The following is a 9,194-nucleotide window of genomic DNA, read 5'->3' as shown; positions in this document are numbered from 1 at the left end:
ACAATGTTTTCATTTTCATTGTTTCCTTGTTCTTTTTAAATTTCTTCTTTTATTTGCTGGTTAACACATTCATTGTTTTGTAGCATGCTGTTTAACTTCCATGTATTTGTGAACTTTCCAGATGTTTTTGTTGTTGTTGACTTCCAGGTTCAGAGCCTTATGGTTAAAAAAATGCGTGGTTTGATGTCAATCTTCTTATATTTGTTGAGACCTGTTTTGTGACCTAATAAGTGATCTACTCTGGAGAATGTTCCAAGTGTCAATAATAGAGGACCTTAACATCATAATTATTTCAATGGACAGATTGTCCAATCAGTAATCCACAAGGAAACAATGGCTTTGAATGACTTATGGGACCAGGTGGATTTGACAGGCATATTTAGAAGATGTCTTCCTAAAATAGAATACACATTCTTTTCAGGTGCACACAGAGGATTCTCCAGAATAGATCACATATTACACCACAAAATAAGTCTCAATAAATTTAAAATGAATTCATACCACACATCTTTTATGACCACAACCTTATGAAACTGGAATTCAAACATAAGAAAAAATCTGGAAAGACCCCCAAAAATATGAGGTTGAATAAATAACATGTTACTAGACAATGAATGTGTTTACCAAGAAATCAAAGAAAAAAATCCAAAATTACATGGAAACAAATGAAAATGAAAACACAATGGTCCAAAACATTTGGAATGCAACAAAAGTGGTTCTAACAGGGAAATTTAGAGCAATAGAAGCCTACCTAAAAGAGCAAGAAAAATCTCAAATAAACAACCTAACCTAGGAATAAGCCTAACCAAAGAGTTGAAAGATCTTCACTCTGAACAGTATAAAACACTGATAAAAGAAATTCAGGGTGACACAAAGAAATAGAAATATATTATATGAACATGGATTGGAAGAGCAATTGTTAAAATGTCTTTACTCCCCAAAACAATCTACATATTTAATTCAATCCTTGTCAAATACCAATGGCATTTTTCACAGAAGTAGAACAAAAATCCTACAATTTATATGAAACCACAAAAGACCATGAATTGACAAAACAATTTTGAGAAAGAAAAGCAATGCTGGAGGTATCACAATTTCAAACTTCAAGTAATATTACACAGCTGTAGTAATGAAAACTATCATATTGGCACAAAAATAGATACATAGGTCAATGTAACAGAACAGAGTACTCAGAAAGAAATTTACAACTATATGGTCAGTTAATCTCAAATGAAGCAGTAAAGAATATCCAATTGGAAAAGGAGAGTCCTTCAACAAATGGTGTTGGGAAAACTGTTCAGTTGCATGAAAAAGAATGAAAGTGGACCACCTTCTTACATCATACACAAAAACAAAAACCTAAACGTGAGACATAACACCATAGAAATTCTAGAAGTTAGCCCTGGAAGTAATTTCTCTGGTATCAGGTGTAGGAACATTTTTCTAGATATGTCTTCTGAGGCAAAGTAAATAGAAGCAAAAGTAAACTATCAGTACTATATCAAAATAAAAAGCTTTTGTACAGCAAAGGAAATCATCAATAAAAGAAAAGGCAACCTACTAAATGGGAGACAATATTTGCAAGCAACATATCCAATAAAGGGTTAGTATGCAAATATATGAAGGACTTATACAAATTAACACCCAAAAGCCAAATAATCTAATTAAAAATTTGCAGAATAAATGAATATATATTTCTTCAAAGAAGACCTACAAATGGCCAACAGACACAAGAAAAGATGCTCAATATCACTCAACATCAGGGAAATGTAAATCAAAACCATGATAAGATATCACCTTACACCAGAGTAGCTAAAATAAAAAAAAAAAAACATAAGAAATGACCTGTCTTAGTGAGAATGTAAAGATAACTGTTGGTGGGAATGCAGACCAGTATCGCCACTGTCGAAAAATGTAGAGAGGTTCCTCAAAAAATTAAAAGGGAACTACACTATGATTAAATGATGGTGCTACAGAATATTTACCCAAAAAAATACAACAACACGAATTCAAAGGGATACATGGACCACCATGTTTATTGCACCATTATTTACTATAGCCAAATTATGGGAACTGTGCAAACATCCATCGATTCATGAATGGATAAAGAAGATGTGGTGTATACATATATACTAATATATATATATATATATATATATATATATATATATATATATATATATCAGCCATAAAAAGAATGAAATCTTGCCATCTGCAAGAACTTGGATTGAGATAGAAAGTATATGCTAAGTGAAATAAGTTAGTCAGAGAAAGACAAATACCATATGATTTCACTCATATGTGGAATTTAAGAAACAAAACAAATAAACAAAGAACAAAAAGAGAGGGAAACAAACCAAGACACAAACTCTTAACTATTGAGAACAAACTGATGGTTACCAGAGGGTAGGTTAGTGGGGGAATAAGTTAAGTAGATGATGAGGATTAAGGAGTGCACTGTGATGAGCACAGGCTGATACATGGAAGTGTTGAACTATATTAGACACCTGAAACTAAAATAACACTCTATGTTAACTCTATCAGAATTTTTAAAAAAAGATTAATAAAAAGGAGTCTGTTTTCTGTTCAGAGAGTCATGGCTTTGTAAATTATTCTCCATAATCTCCTATTTTTGTAAATAATTATGATCTTGTGAGGCAAAATAATAATAATAACAATAATTAATAATGAAAGTGTGGGCCACCTGGGTGGCTCAGTAGGTTGATTTTTTCTCACTGCTTTTGTATCCTGCAACTTTACAAAATTCATTTAGCAGTTCTAGTATGTTTTTGGTAGAGTCTTTCAGGTTTGTTGTATATATGACATAGTATAGTATGTCATCTGCAAATAGTGAAAGTTTTATTTCTTCCTTGCCAATTTGAATGCCTTTTATTTCTTTCATCTCTGGTCATAATCTCAGGATCATGGGATAGAGCCATGTATAGGACTCCATGCTCAGTGGGGAATCTGCTTGAGATTCTCTCTCTCCCTCTCCTGCTGCCCTCCCCTCAATTGTGCACTGTCTCTCTCTCTCTCTCTAAAGGGAATAAATAACCCTTTAAAAATAATAATAATAAAGTGTAAATAAAGGAAAAGTTTGAGCTTCTATTATTTGTTTGAGGAAAGAATTTTCTTTTTAATAAATGCTTCATTATCATTTAATGTTTACCTCATGATTCTAAAATTACTCTCTCAACTTATTGTGTTGTGTATACAATATTGCATAATGCAATATAGATTATAATTAAAATAAATTTTCTATACATATTCATATCATCAGATCTATAATTTTAAATACCACTGGTTTTCCCTTTCTACAAATTTTCTATAGTTTAAATTGTTATCATTTGATTTAATCATAACTAACATTTGTTCAGCACTCTATAATCTGCAAAGTGCTTTATGCTGTTAAGTAATTGCACAAAATTAACACATCATCATCATCAATAAGACATTAGAGTGTTGCAATTAACAAATTAAAATACATTAAAAAAGGATACCTAAATTAATTTTTTGTCAAGTTACCAGTTAAAATACTAAACATACTTAGTCCTTCTTTAAGTAAAATACTTTTGTTGGAAAGTGTTTGATGGCCAGAGAGTTGGCAATCCACTAAGCACTGTACTACCAATTTCACATTTGTTATATTATTTACTCATTCAAACAACCCTATGTTTTAGATATTATTTGTCCCATTTTATGATTAAAAACCAGGCTAAGAGAGTAACTTAAGAGTAACTTAGGGGTGCCTGGGTGGCTCAGTGGGTTAAAGCCTCTGCCTTCAGCTCACGTCATGATCCCAGGATCCTGGGATCGAGCCCCACATCGGGCTCTCTGCTCAGTGGGGAGTCTGCTTCCCCTTCTCTCTCTGCCTGCCTCTCTGCCTACTTGTGATCTCTGTCTGTCAAATAAATAAATAAAATCTTTAAAAAAAAGAGTAACTTAAGTAACTTTCTCTAAGTTATACAGCTTTTAAGTATAACTTTTTATAAGTTATATTGTGTATATATAAGTATACATATATACTATATATAGTCATATATAATATATAGCTATATATTAAGTACATATATATAAGTGTATATAAATTATATTAAGTATAACTTTTTAAGTATAACTTTTTACTTTTAAGTAACTTTCTCTAAGTTATACAGCTTTGATTGTCAAAATAATGCATGAGAGACTATGGACTCTGAAAAACAATCTGAGGGTTTTGAAGGGGCGGGGGGTGGGAGGTTGGGGGAACCAGGTGGTGGGTATTAGAGAGGGCACGGATTGCATGGAGCACTGGGTGTGGTGCAAAAACAATGAATACTGTTATGCTGAAAAAAAAAGACAAAAAAAAGAAAATGCTAAAAATTGATTTGCAGTTTTTAAATTAAGATTTCAAGACACAGGGACACTTGGGTGGCTCAGTTGGTTAAGTGTCTGTCTTTGGCTCAGGTCATGATTCCATGGTCTTGGGATTGAGTCCCATATCTGGCTCCTTGCTCAGCGGGGAGCCTGTTTTTCCCTCTGCCTACTGTTCTCTCTCTCTCTCTCTGACATATAAATAAATAAAATCTAAAGAAAAACAGTTCAAAATTTCAAGACACATTATCATTGCTGATTCTCAGGATATAGTGGTACTTATTGGTAAAATATAATATTGGTACCAAATTATGTTAATCATTATAAATATGAAGACAATAAAAGAATAACTTAAAAATTTTGATTCAGGAGATGCACATGGCCAAGAGAAAAATTCTCACAGCTTTGGGATTATCAGATTATGGCATAAAGTAGATTCCATATTTGTGGAACTCCCACATAGTCCCAAATAAACTGCAAATTACCTTTCAGTACCAAAATTACAAGCAATCCAAGGGCAGATCACTGACTCAATCAACTCCTTCCTTCTTTGCCAAAGTTTTCAGTGTTATCTTATACCTGTATGTTTTATTTTTCCTTGGGGGATAGTCTCTGAATTGATCATGAAAGGAGGTGGGAAAACAGAATTCAATTTACAGAAAGCAAAGAAGGAAGAAAATGAGGGGAAATTGGTGGAACATTGTTTCTATCCCAAATAGTCCAGTGGCCAAAGAGTCAGTTTACTCAAGACCATGTTAATTTGTAATTATATATTGTGGCAGGACCAGAGGGAAATCTACCAAACAGTTACAGAAGAGTTAATATGTATTCTTCGCAAACTATTCCAAAGTTTACACATACACACACACACACACACACACACACACACGGAAGGAAATTCCAAATTCATTCTATGAGGCAAGCAGGCAAGAATTACCCTGACACCAAAAGCAGATAAAGACAATACCAACAAAAGAGAACCACAGACCAATATCTTCAATGAATAGAGTCCAAAAATCCTCAGTAAAATACTAGCAACTTGAATCCAATAACGCATTAAAAAAGCATTCACCACTATAAAGTGTGATTTATTTCTGGTATGCAAAGTTGGCTCAATATTTACAAATCAATCAACGTGATTCATCACATCAATAAGAGAAAGGATAAAAACCATATCATCGTTTCAATAGACACAGAAAGAGCACTTGGCAAATTACAATATCCATTCATGATAAAAGCCCTCAACAAAATAGGTTTAGAGGGAACATACTTCAACATAATGAAGACCATATATGAAAAACCTATAGCAAACATCATATTCAATGGGGAAATACTAAGATCAGGAATGAGATGAGGATGTTCACTCTTTCCACTTTTATTCAACATAATACTGGAAGTTCTAGCCATAGCAATTAGACAACCAGTTTTGGGCCTGGAGGGAGCCTAATTTGTTATTTTGAAAATTTTCAGAGAACATTGTACTAAAAGTCACAGTGTAAGTGCAAATGAGCACTGAATATCTCAATCAAAAATAGCACTCAAAGGAAATAAACAAAGGGGTGCTGTTAGAATCTGCATGCTTACACCAGAATTCAGGGCAAGAATGGTATTATTGTTACTGATTTTAAGTCTTTATGATTAACAATAAGTGAGAGTATCTTTTGTGTCAGACCCTTGTGATAGGAAATTCAGCAGGAGCCCACACAAAATTCACCTCATAAAGCTTGTATTCAGATATACACATGTGGTTTGCCCTTCATAGAAAGAAACACCCTATGCACAGATAAACTAGAAGGTCACTTGTCCTACACAACACAGTATTCAATCCAAGTGTTATAATCCCTAAAAGCCCACTCATATACTTGCCACCAGGTCTGAAAAGTCAGTATTCCAAGTGTGTCCTTTTTTGTTCTTCCCCTTCCTTGTCCTTTTTGCAAAAGCAAACTGTTGAGAAGGGTAACATGTGCAGCCTCAAATTCCTTATTTAGTGTAAACCTATTAGGTAAATCTACTCTCAATGGGGATCCTAGCAATCTGGGAATAATTAACAGGAAAAACAAATGATGGAGAGGAATGGGAAGGGTATGGGGAAGTATCCACCACCCATTTTTGCCTTCAGCCAAACATGCTGACCATGTAAGAGACTCACAACTTATTAGAAGTAAAAGGATTTTTACGGAGGACACTTGATGTAATGAGCACTGGGTGTTATATGCAACTGATGAATCACTAAATTCTACTCTTGAAACTAATAATACAGTATATGCTAACTAAACTGAATTTAAATTTTAAAAAATTATTAAAGGATTTTTAAACATCTTCCTGTACAGGAGTTTTTTCTGGTGCCATGTAGGGACTTCAGAAGGTCCTGGAATTTCTGAAAGCATTTATAAAAAAAATTTCTGTGTGCATACATATGAGCACTTTTTTGGGGGAAATGTCTACATTTTAATCAGGTCCTTGAAGGGGCTGGGACAAAAAAAAATTAAGAACCACTGGACTAATAAAGGTTGCCACCACAGACTGTGCTATCAGAAGTGAGACTTGGCAGGAAGGGCCCAGAAAATGAGGGTTTTCATATAATATTCCCCCAAATGGTTATAAACTGCTAGTCTGTCGAACTTCCTCATTTTACAGGTGAGGAGATTGAAACCCAAAGACAATTATACAAATTGTCCAATGTAGTATAATTATAATCACAGTATACCAGAATAGTGTAATATAGATGAGCTCAGGCAGGCCTTTTTAGCTTCACTTGTCACCTGCATTGCTGTGTTGTCCAGAGCAGCTGAGCCCAGCATCATGACATCCGCCTTGGAGAACTACATCAACCAAACTTTTGCATTTATTACTTCTGAGGAGAGAATGATTGTGCAAAGACTGCAATGTTTTAACCAGACTATTAACTTGAGTTTGGATGAAAGTCATGAACTAGTATTCAGCCCTTCACAGGAGTAAAACAAGTGGCACTAGGGATACACATCATAACAAAGTCACAATGTTGCAGTCATTGGAGAAATTGCTGAAGAAACAAATCCTGCATTTGATTTGGGGACTATTCAAGCAGAACTTCTAAACTCTGTATCACACTGAGGAAAAACTATGTACCTTGGATATCTGTAAATCTTTGTATAGAAACTGATTATTTGGAGGATAATGTATGGAATTTTTCTGAATGTGTAATGATGGACTTTGACTCCATATTGATTCATTGTAATATGACATGTAAATTAAAATATTCCTACATGTCTTAATACAGATAATACAGATGAGCTCAGTGTAAATTATTTTGAGTCTAATGAGAGATAATTTATCTTTTCCCCTTTGTATTTTCCTTGATGTTTCATTTCTGAGAGTCACTGTAAATGGGAGAGAGGGTGCTCACTGTGTTGGGTACAGGGTTATGCTGGCATTTTTAGGTATTTTTAGATCTGTGTAATAATAGAAGAGGATAAGTGAAATAAAAGGGAACTAAATGTTGAATTCCAGGGCTATTGCCATGATATTTGATAAAATTTTAAAATACAGTTTCCTGAGTTTAAAGGATCTCTGAAGTTGTATAAAATTTTTTGAGTGTGTGTGTGTTTTACAGAAAATATTCTATAGATTTTATAAGCTTCTTAAGAGTCCATAACATGCAAAAAAGTTAAAAACCACTGACCTCATTTATTCATTGAAGTAAACTGAGGCCCAAAGAGGATAAGGGACTCACATGTTCTCACAGTTAGGAAGTAAAAAGCTAAGACAAGAACTCAGTCTCTCAACTTTGGTTCAGTGGTTTTTACACTGTGCCCTAAGCAACCTTTTTCTCTACTACCTTATATTTCTAAAGATGATGTATTTATGCTTTTGGCCTATATAATACCTGTGGGAAAGACCTGATGAGATATACTCAAAACCACAGACACTTGTAAACTCAATACAGAAAGGTATTCTTAAGTGAATATAAGGAAGTCTTCTGAAACTCAAAGCATTCAATTAATACATTTTCAAATAAATCTAGCCACTGTGATTGTGGTAAGAAGTTAAAGTGACATAAGTAAGTTTTTAGTTATAGACACTGTAAAATTGGATCTACTTCATTTATACAGGAAGCAATTTGTCAAAGATTATTAGATAAATCCCTGGATCTCGAGGAGAGACAAAAAAAAATAGGCCCAGATGCCACACAGCTAAGGACAATTCAGCAAGGAGAAATGTCACATCATGAGAATATTCTAGGAGAATATTCATTATCTAACACTTAGCACTATGACATTAGAGACTATATGTGACACTTTGCACAGATTGTCTAAAAGAATAGGATGCCTCTGCCATAATGATTTCAGTAAGATCCAAGCTCACCCATACGGCCCCAGCCTCATATTGCTTTTTTCTGCTTCCAAGTGTCATAAATTTTCATCTGCTTAACCAAATTGGGTCACAGGCTTGTACATCAGTTGCCAAAAAGTAATTTAAAAATATGTGTGTTTGTGAATGTATGCATACATGCAATGTAGATTTTAGTTTTCTAATTCAATTGTAGAAGAATCCAAACTAGAATGAGGTTGGAATGGGTATTGGATAAACAAACACAGAATATCTTCCATGGGAGGTGAGACTAGTCAACTATTTTACATTGCAGTATGCAAAGGGGGTAGTGTTAGTAGGTCACTCAAAGAATAATTTAAAATCAAAACTGACATGCTGATACCTTGGGACAGTACTAAGCCAGTTAACTTCATAGTGCTGGTATGACACAAAACTCTTTGGAATTTTAGTTTAAGTCAAATAGGATTAAGAAGATAAACATTAAAAAAGGTAAAATACCCTAAATCCATGTCTACAATCTTTAATTTGAAATG

At 33.9% G+C, this 9,194-nt stretch overlaps 1 pseudogene; it reads left to right on the top strand.

Moving 5' to 3' along the window:
* The first annotated feature begins 7,152 nt into the window (after nucleotides 1–7,152).
* Nucleotides 7,153–7,443, top strand: LOC116856937 (annotated as a pseudogene).
* The last annotated feature ends 1,751 nt before the right edge of the window (nucleotides 7,444–9,194 follow it).

This window comes from Lontra canadensis, unplaced genomic scaffold (genome assembly GCF_010015895.1).
Source record: "Lontra canadensis isolate GAN:19392208 unplaced genomic scaffold, GSC_riverotter_1.0 scaffold114, whole genome shotgun sequence".
Taxonomy (NCBI): Eukaryota; Metazoa; Chordata; class Mammalia; order Carnivora; family Mustelidae; genus Lontra; species Lontra canadensis.
The sequence above is the reverse complement of the archived record's forward strand: the minus strand, read 5'-3'. Positions and strand labels throughout refer to the sequence as shown.